We start from the raw sequence: 15,639 nt of genomic DNA on the forward strand, positions 1-15,639 counted from the left end.
ATTATTTCCAGAATATTTTATCGAATGTTGAATAAATTCTCTCACAAGAGTATTGTAGTAGCATTATTACCAATCATTAGCAGCATCAAATAAATATATTTGTTAAAAATTTGAAATGTATAATATCTTGTGTGACAAGCCATTTATTTGAGATTGCATAATAGCATCGCAACATCAACCGTCATTTGTTTATCAAAAGTACCAGCATTCCTGGCGCGATATGTTGAATTTGAATGTTGATCTGTCTCTGTCACCTTATCCCCACCTGTTCTTACTGCCTATTATCTTTATTTACAAAGATCTACGTTATTTAGCATCTTATAAGCATCTCTAAAGATTCATCTCAATTCCTCATCTTTTTGTTTTGATCATAAAGTCTATAATTGCCGGGAGAGCGATCTTCGCTAAGGCAAGTTGCAACCACAGAAGAAGAAGAATCTGTCTCTGTGAAGTTGTGACAACAAGAACTTACAAGAAAAGTCGGTAAGTAGAACGATTACATAAAATAATTTAGCTTTATTGTCTGTAAAAGTTATAACAAATTTATGTTTACAAATCAATAAAGGTCGTGGGAGACTAGATTTCTACTTTTTATGTTTATACAGAAAATATCGTGCAGGTTTCTTTTGGCTCACCATTCGAAATAATTGCTGAAAAATGGATTATTTTTATAATTTTCTTTTTATTGTCTCCTAAGTGATTTTCGATAGGCGATTTGAAATAAGTCACATGGCATAGATGAAATTCAAAGGGAGTGTCAGAAGTAATTTTCGAAAAATTACAGTTATTATTTTATGATTTGCGTATATATATATACGGGGCCGGATGTATAACGTAAAAACTACAGTGCAAAAAATACAAATCAGCCTGTACTACGTGGCCACTAAAAAGCACCAATAGGCAGGGCTCTTAACGCAGGTCTCTCTTCCCATTTATCTGTAATGTAGACGGAAATCAACGTGCCCTGCGGGGCTCTAACCCGCTTTCACTTGCTAACGCTCTCTCGGCTATACTATGTGAATTAAATATTTTACTTTGGTACAGAAAAGAAATCTATTAACCTATATGGGGACCTGTGTTCTAGAACCTTCCCGCACCAATACTATCTAAATCAGTGCAGGTCGAAGGTGGAGGACAGCAGGAGCGAGTGGATGCTTTCCAAAGGGAAAAGATGTGGGGAAGTGTACTTTAGGCAAGGCAGTGGCAATAACCAATTCATCGGAACCTGTTCCTGCACTTAGTTACAGTTCCCAAGAAGGAAAGACAGAAAACAACGTGCACCCCCGGGGCTCTAACCCGCCTTCACTCGCTAACGCTCGCTCGGATATTTGTACTTTATAATGTTACTGCCTTGCCCAAAGTAAAGAGTTACCAGGTGTATATTACCATTTTAATGACAGGTTATAATAATTCTGCGTGTAGTTTTACTTCTGGCGTGTTTCTTTCAGAAGTAATGTTCCGGGTGCATTGCTAATACTATTCTAGTTATTATTATAAACGTATTGTTTTGGATGCTCTGGGACGGCGGGGGCACTGCCCTCACATAACAGGTCTGGAAGAAACACTGCTCGAAATACTTAGTGAGATATAATTCTTTCACCACTTTCTTTCTTGTGTATTCAATAGTTTTCGCCAAGCGAAGTATAAATTTTTCACTTGGCATAGATAAAATTCAAGGGGACCGTCAGAATTAATTGTCGAAAAGTTACAATTCTTTTACGATTTGCGTATTTATACTGAGTCCTGATGTGTGGATAAGAAGTACAGTACAAAAAATAGAAATCAATCTCTGTTAGGGGGCTACTAAAAACACGAATGCCATCTAACCGAGTCATGGAGGGTGAAGGTGGGGGCCCAAGGGGGTGCTTCCGAAGGGAGCAGGCACGTACTCTTCTATTTTGATGACGGGATAATGGCGCGTATATTACCATTTTAATGACGTATTCACGATTTTTTTAGGGGTCAGGCGCTTGGCTAACTTTGTTAATGGAGATGAGAAAATTCTGCAAGATGATTTATTTACTTTAATATCGTTCGTAAGTACAATTTCAATGGTCTTAAACCCGGAAGCCCCCCTTAAATACACCACTGGGTTATAATGATTGTGGGGTTCACTCGAGCAGACGTTTACACCGAGAACAAAATTTATAGGTAAAATGTGAAATATTTTTCGTGAAGGAATAAGAGTGTGAATGTAAGTTATTTCTGTCATTGCACAGCTTATTGAAATGGATTTTGAATGCAAATAGAGTAGAAGTAAGCGGCGCGAATTTCCGGTTCATACGTCAGTTGTGAACATCTGCGATGGCCGTAATGTGATTTGTTTTTTTAGAATTGTGTAATAGAGAGGATTATAAAGTTTCTGCAGAGTCATGGTATGGTGAAGCGCGTAAAATCAACTGCGCAAAGTGTGGAAAAGATGTATTCACAAAGAAAAATTCAGAACAGAGGCAATAGCTCTACATACACTATTTTCAGTCGTAAAGGTGAGAATGAAAGGGGGTGTAACACACGTGTATTAGCTGTGAAAGGTATTTTTTAAAGCATCGAAATTAAGTGTTTTTGAAGATAAGAATAATTACAAATATTGTAAATGACTACCCCTCTGTCGCTGACGTGCCTGCTCCCTACGCTGTCGCTCGGGCCCTTGCTGTGCTTCTGCCCTGACTCAGTGAAATAGCGTTCTTGTTTTTTACTGGCCACCTAGCACAAGTTGTTTCGCTTTTTCTTTTAGAGCTCCTCATTTAGTGCATAGGGGGCGCGGTTGCTTAGTGGTAGAGCGTTCACCTCCGGTGCTTGGAGTCCCTGGTTCGATGCCAGCTCGCGCCGTGTCGACTTTGTGGTGAACAAGCATCGTGCTCGTGGGCTTTCTCGGGGTTCTCCCGTTTCCCCCCACTTTCTTCATTTCACTCATTATCACCGTCTTCTTTTAGCCTAAGCGGCATAATCGTGGGACGTTAAACTTATGGATTTTTCATTTAGTGCATGTTCTGCAAAAAAAACCGGAAGATGCAAGAAATGCGTCAAAATTTGGTAAAACAGCCTGCTCTAGTATTGCCTAATTCTGTGTGCAGGTTTACTATTGGCGTGCCGCTCTAAATATTTGTTGAAAAATTATAATTCTTTCGCTAACTTTATTATTGTCTCTTAAATGATTTGCGGCAAGTGAATGTAAATATTTAACCAAGCATATATAAAATTCAAGGGGGCCATCAGACTAGATTTGCCGGAAAATTACAATTATTCTAGTATTGTATTGTTTTCAGGGTTTGCCCAAGTGGGCCCAGCCTGGAAAAAACCACCGGGTTTTTTCGGGTTGGACCCACCTGGATTTTTGAGATTTTCGTTAGTATATTATTGGTGAAATTAAGGTGATCACATTGGAAGTGATTCGTATCAGATTTTGGACTTTCCTTGGGTAAATTAGGTGCTTTCACGTTAAGGTATACAACATCCAAAGTAAGGCCTTTATAAAGTTCTGAATGCACTGAATGCATTTTAAAAAGCCGTACCTTAGGTTGAGATAATTATAGAACAAATTAATGTATGGAATGTGCTTATATCCTATTTGAAGTAAAATATGCAATTTTATATTTTAGAAAATACTTTCCGTGAATAGTGTGCTCGCTTACTCGTCGACGCCGATGGACATTATCCCTCATACATCTGATGGGTTTAGGGCCATAGGTGCTGGTAGTACTAGTAAATATGTAGTATATTAATAAAACTATTAGTATTATTTTTTATAAACTTTGATGTTAACACTGGTATTCTTCAGTAGAGTTTGTTTTCCAGCAACAGTTTAGTTATTTGTTGCTACTTTTCAAATAAGCTTTCTGTAGAATCAACACCAGCAATAGCGTAAAAATTCGTGTCAAATTTAAGAATCTTAATGCTCGGAGTTTCGAAGAGTGCGTAACGCTTACTATTTCAAGTGCTGCATTCAAACTTCGTACTAGTGGAAGTTTCGATGTACAGTAAAGAAAGCTTGCATTTTCGGAAAATAATAATAAACCTTCGTCGCGAAAGAAGTGCTCGGGAAATTCCCGCAATTAAACGCACAAAGCATCGGAACAGAATACTTCAACAATAAAACTATTTGAAAAAAATGAAATGAAATCTTTCAGTTTTACGTCCCACGGTTATGCCTGTTAGGCTAAAGGAGACCGTGATTATGAGAAATGAATGAAATGGTGGAATGAACCAAGTGGGAGGAAACGGATGAACCCGAGAAATCTCATGAGCACGGTGTTTATCCACCAAGAAGTCGACACGGCGCGAGCTGGAATCGAACCAGGGACCCTAAGCACCGGAGGTGAACGCTCTATCACTGAGCCACCGCGTCCCTAATAAAACTGTTTATTTTACGCTGTAAGATATTTAGTTTCATTTAAGAGATATTGAAACATTTACTTTATGAAGTTGAATTATACAGGGTGTTTCAAAACAACACCGACAACGTTTTTGAGATGATTCCTGATACCAAGATAAGACAAAAAGTATAGACCAACCTGGGTGCACAATTGCTTCCTTTCGGACGTGTAGGCTGCCGAAAATATATAAAGATGAACTTTAAAGATCTATAGCGCCAAAATTATGGGACCTACCGTAGTCATGTCGAGACTTCACTTAAAAACTGAGATGTGCACTCTCCAAAAATACACGTTTCAGAATCCTGCGGTACTCACGCAACAATTTTTATAGAGTTAGCCTTGCTACTGGCATATTATTTGGAGTACTGGCCAACTACCTTTTGTTCGTTTTCGGCAGCTTATAACTCCGAAAGGAAGCATTTGTTCACCTAGGTTGATCTATACTTTGTGTCTTACGTTGGTGTCAGGTATCACCTCCCAAAGCGGTGTCGGTGTTGTTTTGAAACACACTGCATATATGTTAATTGTTTTAAATTAATTGTCTGGGAGAACGGTCTTGCAACAATGCTCGGGAAATTCCCGTAATTGAACGCACAAAGTATCGGAAGTGAACTTCAACAATAGAACCATTTATTTTACGCTAGAAAATATTTAATTTTATTTAAGACATTTTGAAACATTTATTTTATAAAACATGAATTATAGATTGATTTGTTCTAAATTAAATTAATATATTTGTTTTCAATTAATATGTTTGGTGTTCATATTTGGCGAATGTCAGTGAGGGTATTAGGCTGATTCGTTCTATATTTGTTCGTTCGTCTGCCTGTACCACACGTACAGCAGGGTACCACTTTCCGTCTTTAAGTTTAAATTTTCAGGGTACAAGTGCGAGACAAACTAAATTTCATGTTCAGATTTTGGCGGCATACCAACCTAAAATTTCAAAATCGCGGATATCCACGCCGCAATATTCAGTTTTTCAAGTTGAAATTTTCAGAGTAGAAGCACAAGACACTCTAAATTAACTGTATATATTTTGGCGGCGATCCAACGTAAAATTTCAAAATTAAAGTCATTTTTCAAAACAGCAGTGAATATAAAATTGTTGCAAGTTGTGACAATCATAATCTTGAAATATAAATCACATTCTAACACTTTTACCCTAACGGCATTGGAATATTTAAAAAAAACTCAATTAAACCCGAAAATACCCGAAAAACCCTAGGTGTGTTGGGCTTTTTCAAAAAAGTAAGGGTTTTTCAAACCCTGATTGTATTGTATTTATTTTCACACGTTTTCATACAAATTTTTCACAACGTGAACGTATGAGTTGGACACGTCACAAGAACATTGAATGTGTACATATTTATACATTTAAATCTACATCCAATAGTAAAATAGCGTCAATTTAAGTAAAAGAGGTACAATTTTTCATTATTCTAATTTACATACAACGATATAAAACAATATAACAGTTAATAAAGCATTACATTATACATATGCAAAAATATATATACACTTTAATCCTTATTTACTACAGACATTTTTAATATAAGTGGTTATAGATTTGCGAGATATTCTGCTACAGAATAGAAGCAGTGCTCGAATAGTTAGTACTTGATTGCTTTATTGAAGCCGGATGTTTTGTTTTTTAAAGTGGAAGGAAGCTTGTTATAAATCTTCACTGCCATAGCAAATGTACTACTCTTATGCACTTTTAAACGTGAAGACTACATTAAAATCCGTCGCTTGTCTTGTATTATGCATATGAATATCTGAGTTCAACCAGAAATTGCTTGTTATACCTATCTATATATCTTTTTTACAAATTTTAGAAGTTCATATATATATAAACATGGAAGAGATAAGATTTCAAGAAATTTAAATACAGGTTTAAAATACGTTCGAGAAGAACTACAGTGCCAAGAATAAAAACCAACTAAAAGCCATACTAGTAGTGCTTCTCTTGTAAATATAAAATACAGCTTCTGTACAATGTGTAGGAATACGGCGCCGGTGGAAAATAGTATCTTATACAGTTGTCTTTCCTATACACTTACGTATTTTATCCATTGTAAAGCATTTGTAATTATTTTACACTTGTAAAGCTTCACTTATAAACCTAAAACACATGTATATTACTTTGAATTTAATTCTATCGCCTGCAGAAATGTATTTTTTAAATGTGTCTTTTCATGTATAGTTTTGAATTTTACCTGCATATCTTCCAAAATGTGGTGCGCCGAAAGTAATCCAGCACCTAAAATTTAAAGGTCTGAGTGACGACTGACTGATCCTCGCACAAGACAAGCCGATTAATTGAAAAACTTAAAATTTCGACAGTACATAGGATTTGTGACGTATGGTACCACTAAGGAAGATTTTTTGGAAATTCTACGTGAAAGGGGCGGGAAGTACTTTAATAAAGTGGCTATATCTCTGAATGTCTTAGGCTTAGATGCTTGAAGTTTTATTTGGACTTCTCATTTAAAATAATTTGATACGTTTTTAAGGGTTTTTTGATATTTTAGTAAAAATGGGAAGATAAGAGGGGAAAATGAAAAACAGGGGATGGGCTTGCAATTAGTATAATCAATTATTTACACGTATTTCAGTTTTTAATTATTATTATTATTATTTTGACACAACTTAGAATGGAAGAAATAGGGCGGATACGCGGAAAGGGGTGAAAAGCATTTTAATAAGATGGCCACATCTCCGAATCCCTTAAGCTTAGAAACTTGATGCTTTGTATGTAAGCTGCTCATTCAAAATAATTTGTACATGTTTCACTGATTTTTGATATTTTAGTAAAAATTTGAAGAAAAGAGGGGCAAAGGAAAAAAAGTTTTGGTTTGAAGGTTAGAAACATGAACTTCTAATTTAAAATAATTAGATAAATAATTAAGCTTACTTATTTAAATATATGTCCTAGAAGGGAAGAAGTAGGGTGCTGACGGCGATGGAGGGAGAATGGAGGTGGTAAAAATTATGAAATGAAATGAAAATGAAATCTTTCAGTTTAACGTCCCACGATTATGTCTATAAGGCTAAGGGAGATTGGTGGTAAAAGTTAGTAGACACGTGTCCGAAAGTTTTTGAAAATTCCGTATATTAGAGTGAAAGAGGCTCAATTGTTGGTCTGACAGTGAAGCGAGTACGTTTAGAACTAGTTGAAACGTTTAGAAAGTACGTAGTTCATCTTTGCTGCATGGGGTCCTTGGTTCGATCCCAGCTAGCGCCAAGCGGGGTTTGTGGTAGACAAACCGTGTGCATGTGTTTTCTCGGGGCTGTCCCGTTTCCTCCCACTTACTTTATTCCACTATTTCATTCATTTCTCATCATCAGCGTCTTCTCACCCTGGATGCATAAACGTGGGACGTTAAACTAAATGTTTCATTTCATCTTAATTTCCATGTACAAGTACCTGCTTCTTGAGTTATACATAATATTTTCAATCTGTGAACAATGCTAAACTAGTGTATTAATATAGGTTGCTGACGTTATAGTGCCTACAATTCTCCGCAGAATTTGATATTTATGAATTCTGATAGAACAACTTCGTGTAGGCTTTGCTTTGGAAGTAATTTGGAAATGCGTGACTTGTTAAACAATGCATGCTGGAAAGTATCTCTCATCCATGTTCGCGAATAGTTTGTTTTCTGCATTACTACTCCCTGAATACAGCGTGGGTGTAAAGTCAGTTCTTATTTGTAACAATGAATATTTCTAAAACTAAACAAACTATCACAGTTTTATTTTGATCGAATACATTATTAGAGTGCACCATTTGGTTATTAAGTTACATTTCAACCTATGCACCCGCATTTTCCACAACTTCTAAAATGTTAACAGTATCACACGCCAGCTAAGCTGATGCTAGTTTCTAGGATAATCTAGATTAAAAATAGGTATTGACTTTACAACCAGCGTGTATATTCTGAAACTGTTAAATTATTCCTCGTCTTCCTGCTATTTTTTATAGATACGTTGCTTTCATCAATTTCTAATTTACAACGGCAGGGTTGGCTGGTTTAAACAGCTGTTTTTTTTTTTAAAAAAAAACAACAGGTTTAAACCAAAAAAGAAAAAAGAACGCTTTAAATCGTTTGAACTTCATGGTGACGTCTCCACATATCACACCATCTGCATTACGTTTATCTACTTCTCACCTTTTAATGAAGGGGTCCCGTGTTCAATTCTCGGTCGAACCACAACCCATCTTTCAAGTGTAAACCAAGTAGCGATTCGAGGTGTCCCTTTAAGCGAAAGTCTTCTCCGTGATAACTTTGATATTTCATAAGGATAAGCCTAAACATACGAAACGAAACCAAATTGTATATTTCTACTTGCCTGAATGCCTGTTGTTTTATAAAGAAGCCAAGGTTGCTTAAATATATTGATAGAAATTGGCAAAATGTATCAACTGCCTACGTAGCTTCCAACGTCAGCTTGGATTCGACTTTGTTTTAATTTTGTTGAATGTTATCTACATAACAAATTTGTCATTTAATATGATACGTTGACCTTAAAATTTTACATACAAATACATTTAAACTAATAATAGGATTTTCCCAATGGCTAAGGCGGAAGTTTCACGATTTAGATGTAATTCTGTAATGTTTTTACTTCTGTAACTACTTATCTTTTTGTCCTTCTGAAATGACTCTTGACAATTATTTGAACAACTAGGCCTATGTAAAGATCAGTATAACGTATTTTTATCAGGAGTCCTTCGTGAGTGAGTCGACAATCTCACTTCTGACCAATTAGTCCCGGTTTCGTGTCGAAATGGACAATTTCTCTTGGATGTAAGCCGAGAAGCGGTTTGGATTCCCTTTCAGCATAATAACACCAAGACGAAACAAATTAATTTCTGTCCATATTTAATACAAATACATAGAGTAAATTATTTAAACAAAAAAACTGTTTTTTTCATTAAAAACCATGGTTTTTGCCAACCCTGTACAACTGCTTGAAAATTAGTATGCAACTTTTCTTTTATTGGAAAAATAAAACGTCAGTGCAAATATTAATTTTTGAGGATGCGCCAATTGCTACTGACTCTGTGACACTGTCGTCTAAAATCAATGTAATTTGTTTAAGGGCATCAATTGTATGCTCTAAATTTCCATTACTATTAGTTGAGTGCTTAATGTGTATTTCATTACAGGTCTAAGAAATGAAAAACTGGGAGGTCACAGCTTAGAAGCCATCACAAGAAACATCATGAAAAAGACAAGTGCAATAGCTGAGCAATTTAGTTGGCACGTTGCAAAAGGAAAGAGCTTTCCTCGTTAATCACCAACGCAATAATAGGTAAGAAACTCTCCCTACTGTTCTTTAATCTCATTTTCAGAGTGGAAAAAAAATATAGAAGTTGTCATTTGAAGAGGGATACACTATGTTTAAAATATTGTAAAAAAAAAGTAAAGGAAAACATTTTGGTGCCCTTTTTATTTTCTTCGCTTTAAATACTTACTATTGTGCCATGAATACTTCTCAGACTCATCTTCCTGTAAACTTTATTTCCCAAAAGCATATACTGCAACCGCTGTTATAACATTTAAAAGGCTTTGGAAATCCTTATTTTAGCAAAATGTGCAATTTTCCTGTCCTCAAGTGACACGTTACATTTAAGTGTCCGTAGAAGAGAGAGTTGAATATGTATCAAATATAGTTCATCCTTTTACTGAATTGTTCTGTCATGTTGGTAGTTTTCTTGAGCATTTCACGATTAATTCGCACATTGTACAAGGCAAAGTAATATGCATGGCCTGCTCCGTGGGAAAGAAATCGAGCAAGGTAGCGGTCATCAAAGCCTTAGTAACCATCTCGGCATTCATCTGGTGCGACTGAGGGAAAAAGAATGATCGGGCCCAGATTTGAGATCGGAGCCTTCGGAATGAGACGCTAGTTCTTCATCAACTCAAATGCTGCCACATATTTTCAAATTATTATTTTTAATAATAGATTTAATATTTATAAGATGCTATACTTTTTAAAAATAAAAGTGCGACCGCTTCAACATGTTACAACGTCCGTATTTAAGCTACAGTCTGAGGTATGTCACTTTCAGTATTAGCTGTTGTCTTCCTTGCCCTTTACATTTTCTTCAGGATGTTATGTTTGTAACATATTATTGTCTTCACAAGCTGCTGTAGGTCCTACACAAACATTTTAAATATTTTTGTAAGTTTAAGATGTAATAATTGATCTCTAATCATGCCCTGCTGTTATTATGTTATTAAACACTGCCTATTATTTTTATTTTCAGAAACTGCAACACGAGAGAAACGTAACTAACGATGAGATCGCGTAGATTATTGGGATTTAGCTTCAACATGCCATGCAGAGACGAACAAGAAAATCAGTTAAGAATTCAGCTGCAGTTCCACAGAACTTCATCTGACAATTCGCAGCGTCGAAATTAGAGTTAGTTGTGGTAATCAAAAGTGAGATTATACAGAAGCAAATAAGTATTAGCGTGTCAGTGACATAATTTTCTAGAACAAGTTTATCAAGTTAAAATGTGAATTTCTGATATTTGAGAAGATGGTTCTTAATGTATAGAAACAAATAATACGAGCAGCATGAATATTCTGCTGAAGAGAATAAAATAAATAAAGCCAGAATAGTGTACATTTATATTTTTATTTAACTACTAACCGATATATATGTATATTTATTATAGTGGACAGTGTAAATTATAACTACATAATGTTAGCTTGCTCTCATAATTTTAATTTTTTCCCTCAAAATCTTATTTATGCACAGAATGTTTCTGGGTGTTCCACTGCTACTACTCGTATGTGGCCACGCCGTGTATGTATGTTGGGGTGTCTTATGTCATATTGCGAGGTTCAGACTGCAAATTAGTATTCACAATCATCGCGTGCCAGTTTTCAAAGCGGCTATATTGGATTTATTATTTTTAAGATAGAAAAAGGATTTCCAACAATTGTTTCTTGAATTGGATGTCTAAACGTCAATCCTTTTCGTTTTTTTTAAATGGATCCAATACAGCCGCTTTCAAAACTGGCAGGCGACGATTGTGAACACACTGATATCCAGTTTGAATCTCGTAAGTCACATAAGACACCCTAACATATATGCACGGCGTGGCCACATACTAGTAGCACCAGTGGAACACCCAGAATCCATTTGTGTAAATAAGACTTTGAGTAAAAATAATGCTTAAAATTATGAGAACAAGCTAACATTATGTAGTTACAATTTGCACTGATTATTATTATTAATTTTTAATTTTTTTTTGTCTGAGTCTGTGGGCCGCAATGGTTTCTCGTCATGAAGACAGAGTGAGTCAAAGGCGTCTAAGCAGGTAAAATTGGATAGAAGAATATTATGTTTTCTTCCAGTTGCTATGTCACAGTTTGGCCGCCTTGTTTTCGACCCGTTATTTGTTCCCAGCAAGAAGCCATTATATATAGAGAGAGTGACGCAAAAGGCCGGAGCCCATAGGCCAACTCGGTTACTATTGCAGATATGAAAACAAGGTAAGATATGTAAGGACATTTTTAAATTCCAGCAACACTTTTGTTTTTGTACTAGTATACCGCTCAATAAAGAAAATGCATTACCATACATCATGTTGGGCTACACGAATAAAAGAATGTGTGGTTTAAAATTAGCTACACCGAGAAGAATTGAAAGGACACACAGTGAAGGATAAACATGCAAATGCAATATCTACGCCAGTGGCGTAGCAACCACGGTGTTGGGGGGGGGCAGAAACGAAGGAAGCGAAATTGGGTCTTGCACTATATTTTTCATTGTGTCTTTCCGTTCCCTTTGGTCCAAATAATTTCAAACCACACTTTCTTTCATTCAGTGTTATCCAACAGTGGCAGCGTTGTACTTCTCGTTACTATTGGGCGGTATACTAATATAAATACAAAACTTGCTGCATTATAAAAATTTCCTTCTATATCTTACCTTGTTTCCGTATCTGCAATAGTAACCGAGTTGGCCTATGGGCTTCGGGTTTTATCATGTACAGAAAATATTCCCCAAATATTTTGTCATGTACAGAAAATATTCCCTAAATATTTTGTCATACACAGAAACTATTCTCTAAATATTTTCTGAGATGTACAAAAAATATTCACTAAATATATTTTGGCATATGTAGGAAAATATTGTCTGTGTTACTGATAAATAATTTAAAAATATTCCATGAGAAACATTTTAAAAACCATTCCGTTAACATTGTATAAAACGTTTCAAATACATTTTCAGTAATGTTTGGAAATCGTACAGGAAATATTTTTTGGAAAACTTCTCTAACGGCGTATAAAATATTTCTAAAACGTTTTTGAGTATATTCAGAGAATGTTTACAGTATTATTTGGAAAATGTTTTCAACAACATATGGAATATATTTCCTTATGGGAAGTAGGATACATTTCTGAAGGAAAATGATGGCACGTTTTAGAAACGTTTTGAAAATATTTCATTGCTGTGTGGGGGCATGACGTCACGCCGTTCCCCCTGCCTATCTTTGCCCATTGTAATTTTTTTAGGAATTGAGGGGACGCCGTATATATATTTTCGAGGTGGGGGGACGGCGTCAACCCGCATTCCCGCACTTTTATCCCTGCTTTTATCAAGAAAGCTCAATGTTGCAGGCTAGGTTGTTGTACGCCTAGAAAAGTTGAAAATGCAAGAATTTCCCCATTTTCAGCCTATTTAAAAAAATATCCGCATTCCCGTCAGTGCTCAGAATTTTACGTTTTACGGGAAATTTCCCGTCAACTGGTATCACTGACTGAAGTTGAAATACTTACTCCCTGGTGCTGCAAACTACATGTAATAGAATTAAGTGTAAAAAACATCCACATGTATCTTAACGTCGTCATTTTTGTTATCATTATTTAGCATAACAAATGACGTTATATTTCTTTGCCTGATGTAATTTCATGACCAACATTTGACGTTGTTATGACGTAAGTGTGCTACTAAGGCCGAGTTCGATTCCTAGCGGGAGCCCATTTAGTTAGGATTCCACGTTAATCAGTAGGTTTCTTTAAGAAAATTTCCCTCGTGTGACAAAAATTTTCCTTTTCTTATGAATTTTCCCTGGTTTTTGAGTGTCCAATACCTATGACAGAAGTTATGTAGTAAGATTAATTTAGCTATATTAAAGGAACTACTTACCGCATTTGTTTTATTCATTTGCTTTTTGCTTCTATTTTTTCGTGTATTTTTCACGCAGTTTTAAAAAAAATATACACCGAAATACACCAAGCCAACAAAATGAAATGAAATCATTCGGTTTAACGTCCCACGATTATGCCTTTAGGCTGAGAGAGACGAGGATTAAAGCAAGTGAAAGTTAGTAGAAGAATTGGTGGAATGAGAAAGTAAAACAAAACGAGGGTACCCCGAGACAACCCACGGATACGTTTTTGTTTACAACAAGCTTACTTGGCTGAGGATGTAAAAAGGGACCCCACGAACCAGAGATAGGCGCTCTACCACTGTGAAACCATGACTCCCCCATTCAGCCAACAATGGTTACAAATTATGCTACTTTCAGCACACAAAATCTATATCTATTGTATTGGTCTACTTCTGAAGAACAAAGAAAAATTTAAAAATTGATATTTGAGAATTTCCCTGGATTTTTCACGTTTTATCGAAAATTTCCCCTTTTGTTAAATTTACCTATGAAATTTCCCTAGATTAGGAAAATTTCACTCAAACAACGAACACTGTAGGGATGCGCACGAGACAAGATTTATGGCTGTCTCGTCTCGAAAATATTCTGTAAAAGTGATGTCTCGACTCGAAAAACATATTTTTCTATTGGAAGAGCCGTGTCTCGACTCGAATTTTGTCAGGAAATTCCTGTCTCGACTCGTTTCGTGCGCATCCCTAGAACACTGATCAGTAGGTCCATGCCCCGCTCCTAAAAGGAACGTTAAACTCAATATTAACTCAACAATATATATATATATATATATATATATATATATATATATATATATATATATATATATATATATATATATATATGTGTGTGTGTGTGTGTGTGTGTGCTTATATGAATTTCCTCGCGTCTGTATGGTTAGCACATACGCCTTGAGCGCGAGAGACCATGGTTCGATTTCCGCTGGGAGCTCATTTAGTTGTTATCCCACATTAAACTGTAGATCCATGTCTCAAATAAGCACACATACATTATATATATCTTTGGTACACTTATCTTCTGATTCGTCGAAAATTTCGGAACACAGTGTACCGCAGACCGAAAAATGAGTAGCATGGGTACAGAGAAAACTAGTCATGGAAATTTAAGCTTTTCAGGCTATGTTAATCCTTACATATAATGAAACTAGCTTTACCAAGTTACAATGGAAGAAATGCAATCACCTGCAATACCTTGATAGCAGAAAATATTCTCCAGGTATTATTATCCCCCTCTCCTGCAGAATGAAAGCCCTGACGAAAACCAAATATTATTTACATATAACTACAACCTTAGAAAACTAACTAACTCTATAGTCTATGGAACCCGTAGGTTCAACGGCGCGTTCACAAAAGCTCTACACTGACTTCTATCGTTAGTCAGTTGGATCCAGTTTCTACTTTGTATTCCTATCTCTGCGAGATCCATCTTAATATTGTCCTCCCATCTGCGGCTTGGTACTCCTAATGCTCGTTTTCCGAGTGGTCCTCAAGTCAAGACTTTGAAAACGTTTCAACTTTCTTCCATTTTAGCCACACGACCTGCCCACCTAAGCCTTCTAGACTTGACGACCCAAATAATGTTGGGTAAATCGTATAAATTATGTAGTTCCTCGTTATGAAGTTTCCGCCATTCCCCATTCCCGTTCCTCTTGGGTCCAAATATTCGTCTCAGGGTCTTGTTCTCAAATACTTTTAGTCTATGTTCTTCCCTCAAGGTAAGCGACCATGTTTCACAACTATACAGAACAAAGGCAAGATTATCGTTTTATATATTTTAAGCTTCAAATTCCTCGACAGAATTCGCGACGACAAGAGATTTTGAACCGAATATTAACACGAATTCTCTGCTTTTAGTCGACATTTAATTTCTTCGTGAATATGATTTTCGTCTGTTAATATTGATCCTAAATATTTGAAAATATCCACTTTATCAAAAGTATTATTTAATATGTTAACGCCTCCACAATTTGCCGTATTACGGTCCCGACGCACTTCCATGCATTTAGTTTTCTCTGCATTTACTTCTAAACCCATGTCCCTGCAAGCATTT

At 35.9% G+C, this 15,639-nt stretch overlaps 1 long non-coding RNA gene across 1 annotated transcript; it reads left to right on the forward strand.

Moving 5' to 3' along the window:
- The first annotated feature begins 230 nt into the window (after positions 1 to 230).
- On the forward strand, positions 231 to 11,005 carry LOC145675471 (uncharacterized). The gene is made up of 3 exons (XR_014129127.1): positions 231 to 483; positions 9,550 to 9,695; positions 10,654 to 11,005. It is a non-coding gene; the product is annotated as an uncharacterized LOC145675471 (long non-coding RNA).
- Positions 11,006 to 15,639: the final 4,634 nt, after the last annotated feature.

The sequence above is a fragment of the Thermobia domestica genome, chromosome 18, assembly GCF_964235325.1.
Source record: "Thermobia domestica chromosome 18, izTheDome1.hap1.1, whole genome shotgun sequence".
NCBI classification, from domain to species: domain Eukaryota; kingdom Metazoa; phylum Arthropoda; class Insecta; order Zygentoma; family Lepismatidae; genus Thermobia; species Thermobia domestica.